The sequence below is a fragment of the Colius striatus genome, chromosome 4 (assembly GCF_028858725.1).
Source record: "Colius striatus isolate bColStr4 chromosome 4, bColStr4.1.hap1, whole genome shotgun sequence".
In the NCBI taxonomy this organism is placed as follows: domain Eukaryota; kingdom Metazoa; phylum Chordata; class Aves; order Coliiformes; family Coliidae; genus Colius; species Colius striatus.
Window position 1 is genome coordinate 36,092,681 of NC_084762.1, and position 20,587 is coordinate 36,113,267.

The 20,587-nt window shown below is 41.2% G+C and overlaps 1 protein-coding gene across 2 annotated transcripts in view; it reads right to left on the minus strand.

The window, feature by feature from the left end:
- Positions 1 to 13,396, minus strand: part of ZNF407 (zinc finger protein 407) — a 351,802-nt gene extending 338,406 nt beyond the window's left edge. For both annotated transcript variants that reach the window (XM_061995058.1, XM_061995059.1), the window contains exon 1: positions 13,327 to 13,396. The gene's annotated coding sequence lies outside the window, so the exon portion shown is untranslated. The remainder of the gene's footprint in view (positions 1 to 13,326) is intronic.
- Positions 13,397 to 20,587: the final 7,191 nt, after the last annotated feature.

Sequence of the window (20,587 nt, forward strand, 5' to 3'; positions counted from 1 at the left end):
CTAAGCATTTCCATTATAATCCCCCTAGTTTTGGAAATTTATAACTTGGCTGTAAAAATTCACTTCATACTTTAGAGTTGGTATACTTTTCCATTTACAAATTTAAAATTAAAAAAAAAAAATAAAAAAGAAAATGGAAAAAAAAAAAAAAAACTGTTCCAGGAGGAAGGCTAGAAAGGATGTGAGAGCTGAAAAGGAGAAAAGCAATCAGACTAAAAACTTCCAATGCTTAACAACTTAAATCAATAAATAAGGACCAACTACTGTAATTCAGACCCATCTTCCACCATGAGGAACCTCGGTATAAGGTCAGTTGTCTGCACGGCAGCCCCTGGGCAGATGGGCACCAGACACTGACCTCCAGCTGCTGCTGGCCTGCACCAGGTTCAGGCTGGCAGACTGAGGAGGAAAACCTCCCTATTCTACTGCTGTCTTCTAGAGTCATCTGTATAACTGGGAACTGGACAAACAAAATGAGCAAAAAGAGCAAGAAGCATTAAAATCACCTATGTCAGAGAAAAGACAACCAGCACATTTTAAAAATGAAAAACGGATGTAAAAAGGAGCTTCTCCCAATTAAAAGACTTAGGACTTGAGAACTTGGGAATAATGTATAATGCGACGAAAATTGCAACAGAAAGGTAAAGGTAACCAAATATCATCTGAAGTTCGTGGAAGCCAATGGATTCAAGGCTATTAAAAGGGCTTTATTTAATACAGCATGGAAAACAATTCATACATAAGAAAGCAGATTCCAAAAATATACATGAAATAAGGCACCAGGAAACATGCAACCGATGACCTTAAGGTGTGGGCTATTTCCACCACCGATATCTTTAGTTTCAACTTTTCCTTACAGCACAACAAAAAGCACAAAAGCAAAATTTACCTTCATTTTCAGAGTCTTAATTTTATGGTCTGAAAAGGAGTAAATAGCAAGGGAGCAAAACCCTGCTTTGTTTTTTGCAGTGCAACTGGTGAGTTGGTCAAGTTGGCAGAAGCTGTAATCAAGCTACTCTGGGTGGCTGCCTGCACTCACTGTCTCAGAGGCACAAAGAAAGCTGTCAAAGATTTGAAGTCCAGAGATGCTCTCAGCTGCCCTAGGTGATGTTGCATCCCTTCCTTTAGAGAAAAATCACCAAGGCTATGGATTCAAACATAGCCTTATTTAGCCTGTAACTAACTTAATTCATCAGAAAAGGCTCTCTTAGCAGTTTTTTAACTACAATCCATGAGGCTAATGTACATAGTTTGCAACCCATTCCCAGAACAACTGAAATTAGTAATGTTTACAAATTCAATGGTTCTTTATAGTGATTCAGGCTTGAAGCTTGAAAAGTTAAAAAAAAATATTGCCTTCAGATGAAGATCTTTTACTGAACTAAGTTAATCTGGCATGCACAGACAGTCCAGGATATTTCTAAAATATGTATAAACAAAAAAAAGGTAGAAAGATACTACTGACACACCCTGCTACCACACACTCAAAAAGGTAGCTGAGTAAAAAGAACTGCCAAGTACGAATTTTAAGGATCTAGTAGACATTGACACCATAATTATTTTTCTATCATAATTTGATTTGCAATAGAGATGAACAGTGAGGAACACGAGAAAGAATAAGAAAGTTGGTGCTCTATGACAAACGTATCCTTAAAATAACCAGACTCAACAGCAAATGCTGCAATTGTAAATTTAGTTACCGCTTTATGGAATTGATACCAAATCACCAACAAGAAAAGGATGAAGAGACAGAGAAGGCAGAGCCAGGGAACAAGGATGCTCCAAGGATTTGGATGGCTTTATCGAACAAAATTCTGTACTAGATTACCAAAATACAACAGTCCAAAAATCACTTAGGGATGCTAACCACTACTGACTGCTCAATGCCAAGCTTTAAAATGTCTGTCTTGGAAAGTGTGATGTGGAGTCCTGCCTTAGGTGTCGTTTTCTGACATACAATACGAAAAAGAGGAAAAAAAATAAAACAGATCCTGTTCAGCCCACATGGGGCTGCCTCCTCCGATAAAGGAGAAAAAAAGCAAGCACAAGTCTGATAGGAAAATAGATAAGGATGTCTTTACAAATAAAGAGGTAGCAATGTGGCTTAGCAGGCCTCAGCTGAGCTCTGCAACTAGGTGGTTTAGTAGGCCTCATTTGGGCTTTGCAGAACCATACAATGCTGGGAAGTGGCAGAAATTTGCAAAACAATTCATTGTGGCAGACTGGTTTGAAGACCCATTAAACAACAGGGGCTAGGTGAGAAAAAACAGAAAAAAAAAAGTATATCTTTTAACCTTGTCATGGTTTGACATGATAGCCTTTTCTGGTAAGGGGGAAGGGGCTGTAAATATGGCTCCTGTAAGAAGTTGCTCACAACTCTCCCCAGCTCTGAGCCAGACCCACTTCTGGGGCTGAGCCAATTAGACACCTCCATTATCACTTTTTAAGAAGAAGCCGGAAGAGGAGGTTTCTTCCTCCATCTTCCTCCATCTTCTTCCTTCTTCTCTGCCCCTTCTTTTCCTTCTGGCTGGCGGTGGTGCAAGGAGTAGGAACAGTGAGAGAAACAACCATGCGGACTCCAAGGTCAGTGATGAAAGAGAGGAGGAGGTGTGCTGGAGCAGAGACTCCCCTGCATTCTACGGAGAGAACTAGTGAAGCTGAGATTTATTTTAATTTCTTTAAAGACCCCACATCAGCGGTAGAGACTCATTTTGATAAAGCTGGCCCCAGACCAGGGGCAGTGATTCACTTCATTAGAGGCCCAGGGACAGTGACTATGGCTGGAAGAGGCCGTGTCCCCTGAGGGGGACTCAACCACTTCACTGCAGACCCTGAGCCAGGGGCAGGGTCTCAGGTGGCCAGGAAGTTAGGATAAAAGGAGGCTGCACCCTCCAGACAACTGAGAAAATCCACAGGGAAATACCCCAATAGACTCTCCCTTTATTTGAATAAAGTTTATAGGACTCCTCTGTCCCTATTGTGAACACCAACCTCTGGTGATTTTTCCAAACCAGTCCAAAACCCAGAGGAGAGTTGTCACATCTAGCAATCTGGACAGAAGAAAGAGGATACTGACTCTGCCAAGCCACTACTGTACTGTTTACCTCTCAGGAATCTGAGAAGCCTTGATCTTGCACCTAGGCATGCCAGCTGTCCTAGCGTCCTGAAGCAGGTACCTAAGCAAAGCCTCCAGCACCAAACCTACTGATGCTGCTCAATAATGTGGGCCATCCCCTACTATTAAAACAGCAGAGTTTCAAGCCTGCACATTTAATGCAGAAATCAGTAAATGTTCATGATGATTCAGTAAAATTGGCATTCACAGTAAGTGTTGTTCTTTTTTAGGTTAAAAAAAGTGCATAGACAATAGGTTTATTTCTATTTGAAATCATACAATTTATTAGTACTTTTTAACTTATGGTTAAAATGTATTCATTACAAAAACACATATTGAACAAACATGAGCAAACCTTTACTAGCTGTTCTACCTGCCAGCTGTCATTTAGTGGAAAGACACTGAAAGAGAATTGGGAGCACTTTGCAGAACTATTCAAACAAATATCTGAAAGCAAAATTTCAATAACATGACATTTAATAATAAGGCCCATTTTACAAAGGACTGGAATTTAGGGCAGCACTAGTCTTGAAAGTGTGCCTTCCTGTTTGGAATGACTGGCATGACTGTGTTGTCTATATGTTTTCATGCTGCTTTATGCAGCCAGCTCACTAAATCACTAAAAATGTACACCACTGAGCTTCAGTTTGACCTGCAGTGACTCCTATATGTATTCACAAAATTAACACAAACACTGAATGCTACTAATCTTAAATTTGTAATAACTGATCAAAGAATACTGCCCTGTAATTCACTACAAGCTAAAATCATAGTGCTGAACTGTGCATTTTCAAACAAGTGGTTTATAGCTCTAGATTTAAAATGCAAAGTTTCCATTATATTTAATAATTAAAATGCATGCTGTGTTATGGTTACATTTGGTGACTGGATTAGTAGTACCCCAACTGAGCTAAACAATGCCTTCTTCCTATTAGAGTTCGTATTACCATATTATCTATTTGTTTAAGAAAAGAAAGAAAAAAAGCACAGCAAGGAAGAAGGAATAAAAAAGAAATATATGAATATCAAGCATACTGAAAGACAGCAAGGACCAAGACAGCAAGAAGACCTGGTATCAGCAAAATCTACGTTAGCTTAAAGCAGAAAAGCTGAAATACCGGTGCATTTAAAGTATGAAAACTTTCCAGAGAAAAAGAATATTCTCCCTGTATCAATAAAGGGTCTCATTCAAAGTAAAGGGTTTAAAGCTCTGTTTGTTTTCCTAGATGCAGCCTCTACAAATTTAGTGAATACAGACATCACTGTCAAAGAGCAGACTCCCTCAAGCTGTCAACTTCTTAATCAGGGTCTGACTTCACTGGCAAGTGTGAAATTATGTAATTATTTATGCTTGGCAATTCTGATGGTTTAGACAATTCCAGCACTATGAACATCTTCTTTTATAAAGCAAAATTTCTACTGCATTTTTTAAATGGAATATATATAATTCTTTTTTCCCATGCTTTCTAGGTGGTTTATTCAAACAAAATTTAAATATTATGTATTTCTCCTCTCCCAAAACAAGTACCGTTGAGCTTCGAAAGGTAACTTAAAGGGATGAAAAGTAGTTTGAAAAGAAAGTCAAAATGAAATCATAGTCACAGTGACATTAAAGTTTCTTCAGCAGTGCCAGTTAGAGTAGGTGTCACCCAAAAATCTGTAATTACAAGTCTATTGATCTTCAAATATCTGTAAGAAATGTATAGATATTATTTTGACCCTGCAAAAAGATACACTCCATAAATATTGCATGGAAATGTAGGAATGTAAGTCCAATCTTCAAAGATTAAACTTGTTTTCACTTCAAGTACATTTTCATTATCTTGGTATCAGTAGTATATTTAAAGACAGGCTTGCCTACTTCTACATCTACAGCAGTTGGTGTAACATATCTGGTGTAATATATTGCACCTCCTCAGATTATCTACCCCATGATAGAGTATATGCCTTTTGCATAACAAAAATCAAAGGTACTCATTAGCTGACATATATATATATATACACACATATATATTCAACACTAACTAAAAATACACCTTACTGATACCAACAACGTCTAAAATCAAGATGATGTGAATGAAGAAAAACATAAGGTACTAGTGCAAACCTCCACTTGCAAAGCCCAGTATGCTTTTTACCTGGAAACAGAAACTGAGTAGTCTGAACAGAACTAGTGAAATGCATTGACAGGTTTTCACTTGTCTTCTCCAAAAAAAAAAAAAAAAAAGCTTTTATACCTAATAATCTTATACCTAAGAAAGATTTGTGGATTTTGAGAAAAGGGGCTCATTATCTCTCATAAGACGTCTGCTTTGGAGCGAGGCACCTCAAAGTCAGGCCTACATCAACCTTCTCTTCCTCAGGTTGCCGTGCCTATTGCAAACTCCTTGTGCAACACAAAGAAAATCAGACAGAGAACAACGCTGATACACAACTATCTGCAGACATCATCAGAGGCACACGTGAAGAAGTCAAGAAATACTTGTCAAGAATGTTCGAACAATGTAGATCTCAAATGGCTCTCAAATGCACAAGTCTGTAACTTTCGCAATTAAAGGCTAATCAGAAACAACTGGGAAAACAAAGCCTATCTGCAAAGATCCTGGTAACAAGAAGTAACACCAATGTATTGCATAATCTCTGCTCAAAAAACCAACCTGGTTTTTGGGGTAAGATCTCAATGAAAAGAAAAAAAAAAAAAATTTCTTTCTTTGGGTTTGTATGCACAAATTATGAGATAGAGAGCTTGTGTCAGGTTCTGATTTTGATCATTTTGACACAAATTGAAAAAATCCTGTTAAACCAAATGGAGATATTCCGATTTATAGTCAGGTAAATGACATCAAATTCTAGTCCCAGATTTTCTTTCCTTCCTGATTAAATTACATTAATGTACATTCAAAACAAATCAACTATTGCTAGTCCTTCTATTTTTTTCCATCTAAATAACTTAACTGTTAACACCACATACACATATACATGAAATCAGCAGGGCTCTTTTGTATGTTTGCCACCTATCTTAAGCCTCACAACAATGAGACTTACAGCAACATTATAGTATGTGAGCACCAACTTATGTCCTAAATGCAGGGCAGAAGTGAACCTGTTTCTTTTAAGGACTTACAGGCCACTGTTTTTCTCTAAAACAGTTTTTATTAACCTGACACATATACAAGATAAAAAAACCCACAACACTGTATTCCTACATGAAATGCACAAGGAAAAGACCCCAAAACTAAAAACTGCACCTTCACATTGTTAAAAGCTTTGACATAGTTTTTCTTGCCATATTACCCCTAATTAGCAGTTTAAGCTTGTTAACAAGAGCAGTTAATTGAACGTAAACAAGAATTTTCTTTCCATTGTATAGGTAAAACTTGTAAATAGCACAGCCCATAAATTCTATGATGAGAGTAACTAGGAAGTTATAAATTCAAAACATGAAGCATAACATGCTTAAAGAAGGTTTTATTTTTAAAAGCATTCATTAGGCTCTCATCTCCAAGCCTCAGACTTGTAAATAATTTAAAATGAAAATGCGAACAGGGATGAAAAAAAACAAATGCAATTCAAATCAGTCCATTGTTGTACCAATAAACTCAAAACAATAGAAATTGGCAGATTTTGCAGACAATATCCAGAAAACATTTTTAGGTACTGTATCTTTGAACTTAAATATTATGCTAGCACTGGATCCAACCCCAAAAAAATTAACTGAGACTTACATCAGTCAGGCTGTACACAGTAAAGGCTACACATGCTAAACTAGTAATTTTTAGTATGAGTTGCACTTCATTCTGGAGGTGTCAAAACAAACAAACAAACAAACTGCAGCCTATGGATGCTTTTAGATTTTTTTTCCCTATTTTTACTTTTCAGAAATGTATATCCTATTAAGAATTTATATGACATAAGGCAAGAATCCCCTTCCCTTTAAAGAGTATAGATAAACCAATGTTTGCCTTGCATGAAAAGAAACAGCCTTTACTTCACAAGCATTGAAAAGAGGAAGTGAAAAAGACAAAAGTAACAAATCAAACAGAAAACAGAACACAAGGAGCACTGGTGTCCTTGCTGCATATCCAATGTCCCAAATTCGATGTCAATACACCCCTGCTGTAGATGTGTTACAGCGCAAGGAACTATGAAAGGGAAACAGTTTGCCATTATTGAATTTCTGGAGTTGACTATCCTTTTCTCAAGTACTTGGAACAATCCAACTTAACATACGATTTCTCTTAAACATTCAATGGAAGGCAGGCACGCAACAGACATTCCTTTCTTCTTGTTAACAAAGCATGTGGGATTGCAAAATGAAAAAGTGCTGTATTTCTATGCCATGGTTCTTGAGGAGAAAGACAAGCACATATGCTGTGCACCACATGAAGATCAAGATATGTTGCTCAGAAGCCTTTAGCTTAATTGCCCACACCTCATATACCATGAAATGTGAGGCTTTTCAGCCATGCAGGACTTTCTGCATGGGCGCAGAATGCAAGACTTCCAGTGAGTTCTAGGCATACCTGACCTGAGCATGCATCACTCAGCTGTAGCACACACACACCTCATAACCAGTGTTGTGCTTCCTAGAGGCAGCAGCCCCACAGGCAGCACATACACAGAGAGTCTGATGCTTCCTCATATGAACCAAGGCCACCAGGTCATCCCTGTTCACACTTTTCCCTTGTGCAGAAGTGGATGATGCCAACACACTACATATCATTGGCACAGGTAAAGTAAGCAAGCCTCCTCCTGCTAAGGCATGCTTAAAACCAAGTCTGGGTGGACTATCTCATACACTTATTGCAAGCGTTTATAGCAAACGTTGTACTAACTTACCAAAAACCAATAAAGCCAACCCAACAAATGGAAATGGGCACAGGCCATAGGCTCTTACAGAGCAAGCCTAAGCTTGAAAACCTGCCTTAAAAGAGAACTCACATGTAGAGATGTATAGAGTCATACCAGAGCTCTTAAGGCCATCCAAATGGCATCAGAGCAGTCTATTTCTGTCTTTGCGTAAATTAGAATTCTTGTCAGCACCTCTACACTTTTAAAACTCCTTACTGAAATGTCTCCTACAGAAATATTTGCATATCAGGTAATTGTATGGACTGTGTAATAAAAATTCCACATAAAACAATTTTCTACATAAAATGATGAGTTAGCTTTACACTTGGATGAGTTCTGTTGCCCCTTGTAGATGCTGCGAGTTCTGACATTTGTATGTATTTGTTAAATCTTTGTACCCAAGGGAGACTTTTGAAATACCAAAGATGGGGCTAAGGATAGCAAGAAACTTTCTCTTCAACTGCAGTAAAACAAAGACATATCAGACAGGAAAGCATCTATATTTTTGTTTGTAGCAAAAAAAAAAAAGTAATTTGTAGACCTGTATACATCCAGATCTAGCCAATGAAATGTTGCATACCTTAACTACTCTGCATGTCTCCTCCTTGGCCATGATATATGCCATACACAGATGTAACAGTTGTATTTTAAGACTCAGAAGGGCAGAGGCAATTAAAACTTATGCTTGTATCATTAGGGACCAAAGGAAACTAAGAACATTCACAGCCTCCCAGCCCACTTAAATATAACCCATACTGCTACAGACAGTAGTAGGCAAAGGTCAGCTTGCTGAGAACAAGCAAACAAAACAAAACAAAGCAACAAATCAGCAATCAACAACTCTGCTAATGCCAAGACTGGAAAGATGTCATGAGTCATGCAAACAAGCATTTTACTTTTGGAACATCATTATGGTCTGTTTCAAAATGGCACTTGGGTTATCTCCTTGTAAGGGTGTGAATTGGCTAGCACTTGCTGTAATTTTGCTTCTCATATTGAGGAAAGAAGGTAACTAGACTTCTTTCTGCTCTAAAGCTATAGATGGCTGCCAGTTTGTAAGTTTGGGACACAACCTTCTTTCATCTTCACATTCTGAAATTAAGTGAAATAAAACTTCTCTGTATATTTAACATAAACAGCTAGAAGGGCCTATGGATTCTTATGTACCTACAGAGCATTCACTGGCAGATGGCACAAACGGGATTACCACAATTCATGGCTGCCAAGCAGGAAGGTGTGTATGGGTCCCTTGTCTTAAACATACAACTTTTCTGCAAAGCAAAAGACACCTTTGGAATTTCTGCAGATGTCCTTACTTTTTTGATTCTTCCCTGGTTCTATACACACAGACTAATAAACGCTTTGAACTCAGGTCTTAGCACAGGCTGAAATGACAAAAAATAAAAAAGCACTCCGTTTTGAAGAAAAGTAGGTGCTGAAACTTTCATACACTTTTCTGTAATGCTGTGAGAATGTCCACTGCAAAGGCAAGCAGACCATAGTTTTAACAACTCTGATGGTATCAGAGAGATCTCATATGAACTTTAACACCCTGGGCCTGGCAGCATTTAAGTGGTTTGCAATACCAACTCCTGTGCAGCCCTGCTGTCAATTCAATCTCTCTAAGCCACACACGGTTAGTTCTACGCCTCCTACTAGCACTAAGCATCACCAGCGAGGAACAACTCATTCAGGAGCGAGGAGTACTGCTCATTTCCTATACATGTTTGCAGCCACCAACAACTGCTGTCATTCATTCTGCACATTCCACTCAGGTCACAGTGCAGCAGCAGCAGCAGTAAGAGGCTGCGCTGCCCCAAGCAAGCGAGGCCAACACAAAACAGTATCTTTCTGGGGTAGGAGAATAACCAAGAGTGCTTTGCTGGGCAGCTGCTATTAATCTGTCAAAATTAAGGGAACCATTTTTTGACTCCTTATATAACACGTAGGACAGAGCAGAGACCACTATGCATAGAGGCTAGTTCTGTGAACAACAGATTCCTTCCCCATCACCACAATCCTTGTTAAATAAAAAAAGTTGCCACTACATCTGTTGAATCACCACGTCTTCCCGTCCAGTAACCTACACTCCAGGATGAGTAATCTAAAAAGTGATTATGTGCACCATAATACGACAGTATTAATTTGAATGAATAAGTAGACTAGACAAAGCTTAAACCAATGTTTTTACTTGAGTGATGGGATCATCCGTCCAGAGGAGTCTTTTTGTTTCCCCGAGAATATTTAAAATCTAAACCATCTTAGGAAATTCAAATGTAGGTCTCGCATAACAATTCCAGTTCAACCACATTTCATGTGCCAATCTGTCTGGAAATTGTAATTCATGCACAAACCCACAAGTCTGTATATGTTCAGAAGATTAAAAAAATTAGGCAAAGTAAAGCTGTTTTTTCTTAATGCTGTGTACACTGACACAAAAGTGCTGTTCCTCCTTACAAAAGGCTGGGTTTAACGGAGTATTGTGACTGACATTCTTTCTCCAAGTAATTTTTTTTCTATAAAAGGAGACAACACAACTGTCCTAATTTCAGCTGGGATCATTTTCTTTCTGGTAACTGCTACAGGGCTGCGGTTTGGATTTGTGGTAAAACCAGCATTGATAACTAGGGACGTTTTGGTTATTGCTGAGCAGCACTTGCACAGCTTCAAGGCCTTTTCTGCTTCTCACCCTGCCCCATCAGTGAGTAGCCTTGAGGGGGGCACAAGAAGCTGGGAGGGAGCATAGCCAGGACAGCTGACTACAACTAGCCAAAGTGTTATTCCATACCATAGGATCTCATGCTCAGTACAGAAACTGGGAGGAGTGAGTAGGGAGGGAAGTATCACTGCTTGGGCATCGACTGGTCAGCAGTAGTAAGCAACTGTATTGTGCAGCACCTGGATTTGGGGATTTATTTCTTCCTTTTTGACTTTTTTTCCTCTTGTTATATTCATTTTAATTACTACTATTATTGTTACAGTATTTTCATTCTTTTTGGTCAGTGAACTGTTCCTATCTCAACTCACATGTTCTAATTTTTTTCCTGATTCTCCTCCCCATCCCACTGGGAGCAGGGAGGAGCGAGTGGCTGTGTAGTGCTTAATTGTTGGCTGGGGCTAAACCACAGCAACAGCTTAAGTTTTTTAAAAGTTTCTAGCAAAGAAAACTTCTATGCAGATAAATCAGAAATCTTTCATGCTGTTATTAAATAATCATTCCCACAGAAGAATGATAGTAAAGGATTTAACTCAGGTCGTTTGAGTTACATTTCCCAAAATGCTAATAAAACTGACATGTTTGAACATACTGAAAAAGTCACAGTCCATCATCACGCTGTCACATCGGTGCATTTCACTTTTTTTAAAATGTATGGATTATACAATTACTGCTAGGCTCCATATTTTATGTATAAAAGCTACAATCTGAATATACGTCCATGCTGAAATAATTTATGAAATAAGGGGGGAATGACTGTAATGTTACTTCTATGATGAATGTAACTTTCTGTGAATAGTCTAAGGAGATTGCAAGAGAGACCAAACTGAAGCCTATAATTGTCTTCATCTTTCATGAAGTGGTGTGACCTGGGAAAAACAGATCCCAACATCCAAAGCTCCAGCCTCATGCAAACATCTTGATTACTCCCACTCTGATATAGGAATGAAAAAAGAAATTTTATCATCTTCACAGGCCACACCTTTAGATTACTGAGGTAAGAATCACAGCAAATTGTATCCAATGTTTAAATTATACATTAGTCTATTACTGGTTTGCACTATCAGCAAATCATTCCTGCCACTATTACACTTGCACTTTTGGATTCCCAGTTTAAACTACTCCCCAAGTGTTACCGTCATACTTAGCATGACGTAATGAGCATGTACACACGGCAAACCCAAGGTCTTGCAAGTCTGCATCAAGACAACTACATAAAGAAAAAAAGTGAGTACCAGAAAACAAGAATTAAAACCATAACTATGTGAATTCTGAGATCACCAATTGCTACAGCATACAGATCATAAATTAAATGGGTTTTTTCCTTTGCTTTCTCCTTAACTAACACTACATCTAAAATGAACATTGTGGTTCACAGGCCACACTACTTCTTTGAAGGAGTAACAGGAAATCTGGCCTGACCGGTCAGGTTAAACAAAATAACCCACTCCTCAAAGGCCACTTAAACCAGTTAAGTTGTCATTTAATCACCTTTTCCGCTGAAGATGCACAATTCTTTAGAAATATATTTAAAGACTGCTACACTATATAGAGGAATTTGCTTTCCTTACTGCAATCTGAAAGCCCCCAGAAAGCCCACCAACTTCCTAGAAAGATGATAAAACCATGTTGAAAATCACAAGATCGTGAGAGGGCAGAAGGTGAGAGTGACTCAAGACTACTCTAGTGATTTTTGAGAGTAAAGGGAAAACGGCCACAACGGGGTCTTTACAGAACTCCTCAAGCTCATCCACATTTACCCTACAGTGACCTCTGGGAAAGGAGGCGAAAGTAAGAAAATGTGGGTTTTGAGCAGCAAAAAGTATTGATGGTAAAGCTGAGCCACGCCGAGAAGTCACCTCGTCCTGGCGCCGCGCGGTCGGGCCTCACGACCCAGCGGCCCCGCACGCCGCAGCCCGCCGCTGTGTCGCGCCACGGCAGCCGCCCCCGCCCAAACCCCAGCTCGCCTCCACCCCGCTGCGCTTGCGCAGACCCTGCAATGGCGGCCACGAACACACGCGGCCACCGCCGCCGCGCTGGGGTTAACGCGAGCTGCCGGGCACCGTCCCCGCGGGGCGCGCGGTGAGGAGGCCGGCGACCCCCCCGCGGTCCCACCCGGCGAGAGGGAGCGTAGGCCACGGGCACCACGGCTCAGCCCGGCGCCACGGCCCGCGCATGCGCAGCGGCCCCGGCAAAACCGCTGCGGGGGGGGGCGGGAGGCGCCCGCCAGAGCCGGCGCAGGCCGGAGCTACTCCTGTTCTCGCTGCCCCTCCCGCTCCCCGCCTCTCCCCCCGCCGAGGCAGGGCAAAGCGGAAGGCAAGAGCCGAGGCCGGCTGAGGCAGCCAATGGGCGCGCGGGGCGTTCTTCCCGCCCTCGGCACCCCGGCCATTCGTCGGGCGGCGAGGGAGGAACAACGGACGTGATTGGCTCCGCGGGCCGCTGCTGGCCGCCCGCCCAGCGAGGCCGAAAAAAACGACGGTAGCACAGAGGCCCAAAAAGCCCGAGGGGAGGCGCCGGCCCCGCCGCCGGCCCAGCGCGGCCTCGCGGCCTCCCAAGCCACCCCCGCAAGAGTCCGAAGCGCCACGCCGCCCCGCGCCGCCGAGCAACGGGGCGCATCGGCCGCGGCCCGCCCGGCGACGCTTACCGCGCGGGGGGAGACGTCCGCCTCCGCTTGTGATGATCTTGGTCACAAGTGGCGCGCCGTAGATTCGCCGTCTTGCGTCACGCGCGGCGCGGGGAGGGAGGGAGGCGGGCGGGGCCCGCTCACGTGACGCGGGGCGGGGGCGCGCGGGGCCGGCGGCTAGGGGTGCGTGCAGTCGCGCGCGCGAGGGGCAGCGCCGAGTCGGACAGCAGCTAACGTCGCGCCCCGCTCGGTCCTGGGAACGACAAAAGGGCCCCGGAGCCGGGCTCTAGACTGCTGAAGGAAAGAGGGAGGGAGAGAAGGAGCCCCAGGGGGTTGCTCGAGAGTTGCCACCGACCCTTCTGCGAGCCCATGAGGCCCCAAACCCGAGTGGCAGGCGGGCGCTGCTGCCAGGAGGCGGTAGAGACAGCGTTTGAAACGCTGGTAACTGCACTTTGGTTTGCATCTGGCAAAGCCTTGTGGATGTGGGGCCTCTGCCACAGCAGCTACTGGTGCTGGGTATAAGCTTGTGCCGTGCCGGGCTATGCCTAAAATAAACCGGTGTTTCACGGTCTCATTTGGCAGGGACAGGGCAGTGAGAATCGTGTATGGAATGGGTGCGTTGAAGGAGTGGGATGGAACAGATTAGGTTAAGCAGTGCACAGCAGTACTTCACTAACAGCATCACTTGAAGGTGATGCTAACTCTCCAAAAATTTGGCTGTACTTTACTTTCCTAAAGGATGCAGTTCAGAGGGGAAGCAGCAACTGACTATGGGAAGAGAGAAAAGTAATTTATACACACAACTTGTAAGCTGGTGAAGAAGCCATAACATGGAAACATTTCTTTCCCCTTTTTTTTCCAGAGAGGTCACAGGATTAGTAACGAAACACAGTCTTGACATCTATGGTGGGCTGCAGGTGCTTTTTAACATTTGGTTGTAATTTACAGTTCACCATTTACATTCTGATTTCACCACATATTTTAGGAGGTCAAAGTGTCATAGTTAAACTGCATTCAGCGTTCTTTAAGGCTGTTGTGGTGGGAAAAGAATGCCCCATCACGAATATGTTTCGAGTTACACTGACTTTTTCCAGACATGGAGTGTATATAAGGTACAGTTGGACTTAGTAATCAGGCCTAACAACTTACCATTTCAATTAGCTTATTAGTCATTGCCTAATCTGTTACCTGATAACACAGTGTTGCCTGTTCTGGAGTGGGTTGTAAAGACTAAGAATGGCTTGAGTGAGGATGAGCAGTGCCTGTAGCATGAGCCATGCATTGAATGAAAAGAGGGACCCCAGATTAATGTCCAGGGTCATGGTGAAGACTGAAACAAGTGAATACAGTTTAAAAAATGCAAGTATCAGTAGATAAAATATCCCACAGAACATAGGTAGTAGGAGGATCTGTCTTTGGTAGCCCAGGGTTATAGTGCATGTTTTAGTTGTCCTCTGCATAATAACAAACCTACACAGATTTGTAGTAAAAATATCTTTGGTTAAATGTGTATATATTTACCTTTACAAGGACATTCAAGAACTTTAATAGGTTATTGAGAGACTACAGAAACTGTTGTCAGTTTTAAGAATGATCTGACTAAGAAAAGTCTAATTGTCCTTGATATTTTTCATCATGGGAAAATAGGTGAAACAACCACTTGACGTCTTTCAACATCAGTTTCTCTGCAGTTAAATTCCTTTTATATGCCTCTGAGTTTTTGCAGGTCTGGGCCTCAAGTAATGCCTATTTAAAATATTTGTATTATCTAGGTCAATATGCCTCGTCCATCAGTTCTTTCATCATATGCTTACTAAGGGGGCACGTACTGAGGGAGAAAGCAGGATCATCACAGCTAAGGTTTTGTAAATTGAAATATTCCTAACAGAAAATGAAGAGAGGCAACGTTTTTTAGGAGTAGCCTGAAGAGGGAGCCATTGGTACAGCAGAAGCAGCAATTAAGACAATCACCGTTACTAAAAGAAAAATTATATCTGTGAAAAAGTCATTAATTTCTGTAATTTTAAGCTCTATTTATTAAATGTTTACAGACATACTTGCATTTAGTGTTCTGGTTGAAGTATGTATGTAAGTGTAAAGCCACACTGAAAATGTAAATGCTTATTCTGAAATATTTATACTGATTAAAATATATTAAAATGCAAACTAAGTCAATGATTAATTGGTAAACCATTAATTTCTAATAGATTACATCATAAATAGATTGTAAACATAGAATATATTTCTTTTCTAGCAGAATATTACATTAGGAATGATTCTGCAGTTGCTATATTTCTTCCACACCAAAATGTTGATTTCACTAGAAATGTTGCTCATTGAAAGAGTAGCACCAGCTCTTAGCTGTGTAACTTAAAATGCCATCTACCTTTCCTCTTTAACGTTCCACCTTTGTTCAGGTACAGAGAACACACAGCTTTGTGATACTATCAGGCATTTGGCAGGATAAAGGCAGTCACAATAATCATACTTATCAATTCTGAATTACAGGTTTTCTTGCACATCCAATTAGTTTAGAAAAATAACCCCGTGACTTGACAGTGGTCATGTAGGTCAAGTCTCTGATGGGCCTTCTCAATTAAGGACACTGCATGGTGTCCATAAGATAGTCAAGTAGTTGGGACAGGATTGTCCAGAAGAGTTTCTTAACCACCTTTGTTCTTTCCCAGAGTAGCAAGTTTTTGAAGAAAAGCTGCATATATCATTATTCTGACAATGCAGTTACACCCATAAGAAAACATGAAACAGAATAATTAGGATGTAAACACCAGGAACTTTTAAAATGTCAGCTGCTTATGTATATGTACACACATGTACCTTCCTTTTTTAATGCAAAATAGGGGGTTTTTTTCCCCATAGAAAAGATAATTAACTTTTGAAAAGCCTTATCAAGGGGTGACTTTTTTCAGTTGAAAAGTGGGACTAAATGTTTTTCTCAATGTTTGTTGTTGTTTGGGTTTGTAGTTTTTTTAATTCAGCGCATGAATGATTAGGGGAAGCTTTTTTTTATGTCTATAGTGGTGACTGAACAAAAGGGCTGCACTGTTCCCTACTGGTTTCTTTACATGAACCTTCTACCAAGTTAGTGAGATTAATATTTGCATTCTTAGATGATCAAAATGAAAGGCAAGCTGGTCTAAATCATGTGTAGCACAAAAAGAACTTACAGATAGACCTTGAAAAATAGAACACTTGCTTAAAGTTTATAAGGTGCTTGGGCAATGACTGCTGGAAGGGTCAAGTTTGGTGACTTAGGGAGCAAAATGCAATATTCCAGTTTGGTCTGTGGTTGCATGCCCTTGAAAGTGGTGTAATTTGCCACAGTCATGTCATCCTGCTGCCTCACTTACTGCTGGCACAGCACTGGTGTGATTTGTGGATGAGGCAGTTCTGGGCACTGCCTTGGCAGAAAACCAACCCAGGGGAAAACATGGGCCACTATGTAATTAACCTCTCACAAACCCACAAAGAGAGTTTGTGAAATATAAATATCTCAAATGTTAACAGCAAATCTGGTATATTTTGCATCAATATATTAAAATTTAATCTCAGATCAGTTGAGAAACAAACTTGCAAAGAAAGTCATGCTACAGATTTAATGAAATACATGAAATACAGATTTAATCCTTATTTTTCACCTTCATGAAGTCAGCATCCGATGCACCTGGCACATGCATCCAAGCCCTCTTAGAGTTATATCCACTGAAATAAGAATGTGTGTAAACTGTCAGCTTTATGGAAGAGTTTGCTAGTTATACACAGAAGTTCTCAAATGCTTATCATACAAGGAACATGACCGTTTTTCTTTGCTGCCAGAGTGCACCTTGTGCAGTGTGTATTTTGAAGCTTAAGCAAGATATTGTTGAAGGCTTTCTTTCTCTTCCAAGTGTAAAGTTTCTCAGTAAATAGAATCCAAATTCAATGCCCAATTATGTTTTAGCAAGAACTTTTACACATGTATTTAATTCCACAAAGAAACAGAGATGTTGTTCTTGTCTTGAGGAGTAAGTGAACGTGGCAAGTTCCACACAAAGAACCTGAGAGGAATAATACAACAAATGCAAACATGCTTTCAGGTAGTTTTTACAGTTTTAAAAACACTATGAAGGTAGATAAATAACTGGAAACTGCCTTCATCATCTTCCATCTTAAGCAACTTGCTCCATGTGAATTGCAGAATCTGCTGAAAAGCTTTGCAGGAACTGCTGATCCCCATGGGAATGGAAAGCCCTGTTAAAACAGTCAGTGACTCTTTCACTTATCTCCTTAGAAAGTAGTGGAGATATCCAAATTACTTCAAAGTGTCTTGAAAGAAGACTCACACCTGGCTCCAGCTTATACCTCAGCTGAAAAAAATTCATGAAGACCTTCCAAAATTATATGCCATCCTTGCACTATTAGAAGGTCGGTTTGAGTTTCTTGGTCTATTTATATGTAGTCTAATATAGCAGTATCGCAGGAAAAGCATTTACTACCTATTTGTCAAAATGACTTGTAATATTGTGGTGGTTTAACCCTGGCTGGGCATCAGGTACCCACCAAAGTCATTTTATCACTCCTCTGCTCATCTGGACTGGGGAGAGAGAAAGGTTAGTGGGTCGAGCAAGAAGAGGACAGGGAGATCACTCAGCAATTACTGTCACATGCAAAATAGACTCGAGGAGAAACTGATGGATTTGTTAACAATCAAAATGGAGTAGGGAAATGAGGAAAAACCCTGAGATTTTGTGATTCTGTGAATCTTAGAACACTTTCTTTCCACTCCTCCCTTCTTCCTGGGTCCCTACCTCCTCCACTGCTGCGGTACAGGGATGGAGGTTACAGTCAGTTCATCACAGATGGACTTTACCGCTGCTCCCTCTCAGGGGGAGGCCTCATCACACTTCCCACTGCTACAATGTGGGGTCCCTCACATGACAGATAGTCCTCCACGAACTTCTCTAATGTGAGTTGTTCCCATGGGCTACAGTTCTACATGAACTGCCCTAGCATAGGTTCCCCATGGAGCTAGCAGTCCTGCCAGAAAACCTGATCTGGAGTAGGGTCCTCACAGCCCACAGGTCCTACCAGGAACTTGCTTCAACATGGGCTTCCCACGGGTTCACAGTCTCCTTCAGGCATCCACCTGCTCCAGTGTGGTGTACTCCCTGGGCTGCAGGTGGATCTCTGCTCCCCCATGGCCTCCATGGACTGCAAAGGCAGGGCCTCACTGTGGCTACACCATGGGCTGCATGGGGAATCTCTGCTCCAGTGCCTGCAGCACCTCCTCCCCCTCCTTCTTCACTGACCTTGGTGCTGTTGAGATGTTGTCCTCGCATTCTCACTCTCCTCTTCTGCTGCAGTTTTAGCTTCTGCACAGTAACTTCTTCCTCTTTTTAAATATTTTAATCACAGAGGTGTTAACTATCATCAAAACTGGCTCAGCCTCGGTCAGCAGCAGGTCCATCTTGGAGCTCTCTGTTATTAGCCCTTTCAGATACAGGGGAAGCTTCTAACAGCTTTTCACAGAAGCCACCCCTGTAGCCCCCCTTCTACCAAATCCTGGCCACATAAACTAATTGCTTTCAAGTGAAGAGGTGTCCAATACACCTGGAATTGGCTGCCTCAGGGGTCAACAACACTACCATTTGTCATGGACTAATCCAAACCACCCTGGAAAAGGGTGATGCCCTTGAACATCTACAATACATTGATGATACTATTGTGTGATGCAACAGGGCAGAAGAAGTGTTTGAAAAGAGAAAAATGCTAATTCAAATTATTCTAAAAGCTGGGTCTGCTATAAAGAGAAGCAAGGTAAAGGGACCTGCACAGGAAATCGCATTCTTGAGAATAAAATGGCAGGATAGACATCATCATGTGCCTAGGAAACACAAGCTTTCCCAGGCCTTTTGGGGATTTGGAGAATGCAAATTCCAGGTTATAGCCAGCTTTTGAGACCTCTCTATAGATCTGAGTGGAGTCTTGAACAACAGCAAGCTTTTGAGCATATTAAACAGGAAATCACTCAGGTATCTTCGTACATGTTTCTGAAGAATGCAAGTGAGAAAGTCACTGAAATATTTGATGCTAGAGCTAAGTAGGTAAAAATACATGCTATTAACAAGGCTCTGTTCATATTTTTCTATTCATACGTTTCTGTTTGAAATATTTATGTAATGATTTACCTCTTAAAGACATGGTGTATGTGCAGCTCAAAATACAGATTTGTACTGACATATATGGAATTAGACTCAATGATCCAACTCTAGATATTCTATAAGTTTGAAAATCAATTAAGCTTCACCTTGAGACAGTAAGTATTGGCAAAGCAGCACACTTTTTCCCTGTAAGAGAGTGACTTGCACCAAAACTATGATAACATCTGCAGTTCTGACCTAGTCCAGAGTCAGCATCTTTCTAGAGGAGAAGTCTTCTAAAACCAGCTGTATTTGAGAAAGTGGATGGAAAGGATAAGGCATGAGAAACTGCAAATGTTTTTTAGGATCTTAGAAAATCCTGCGGTGGAAAATAGCTGGCAGTAGGCACTTTAGTTAGCAAAGGAGACAGACTCTGGAGGCAGGTGAGAGCAAGAGCATGCAGTTATGTACACTTACCCATATGCGAGTTTTGCACACATAGACACCCCTCACACCCTAGTAATGAGCAACATGGAGATGAGACGGGGAGACTAAACAGGATCTAAGAAATGAGAAGACTGCATTCAGGACTTTTGTTATACATCAGTATTTTGACTTTACCTGTTACTTGCGGGTGGAAGTTTCCAGCAGGAACAAGGGGACTGTGGCTCCTTGCTGTCATCAACCAGTGTGGCACAGGGTCCTGTGTCAGTAGTAAAGGCACAGTTGCACAATCTTCCTTGTCCAAACATGGACTATGGACATTCTTAACTAGCAAGGCATTTTATGACATTTTGTCAAACAATCTAAATGCCATATTCTGAGAGGAATAACTAACAGGAGTCAAAGTCAAGCTTCTTGGAAATAATGTTACTGAAAAGGAAAACCATTAACTATGTAAGCCTAATCTTCCACTTTCACAGCAGGCTCAGCAGATGGTGACCTGATTAGTTCCTAGTCTCAGGAGGCTGCTCATCTCTCTATGCCTTCAGCTCCTGTTGCCAGCATATTATTATTTTACTCATTCTCCATGATTTTAGCTGACTGGAACATTTTTAGTCTCTCTTGAGACATTACTTAAGGATTAAAAACTGCATTCGTCTAAAATAAACAACTTTTACACTTGGAATGGAAATGTTCCAATT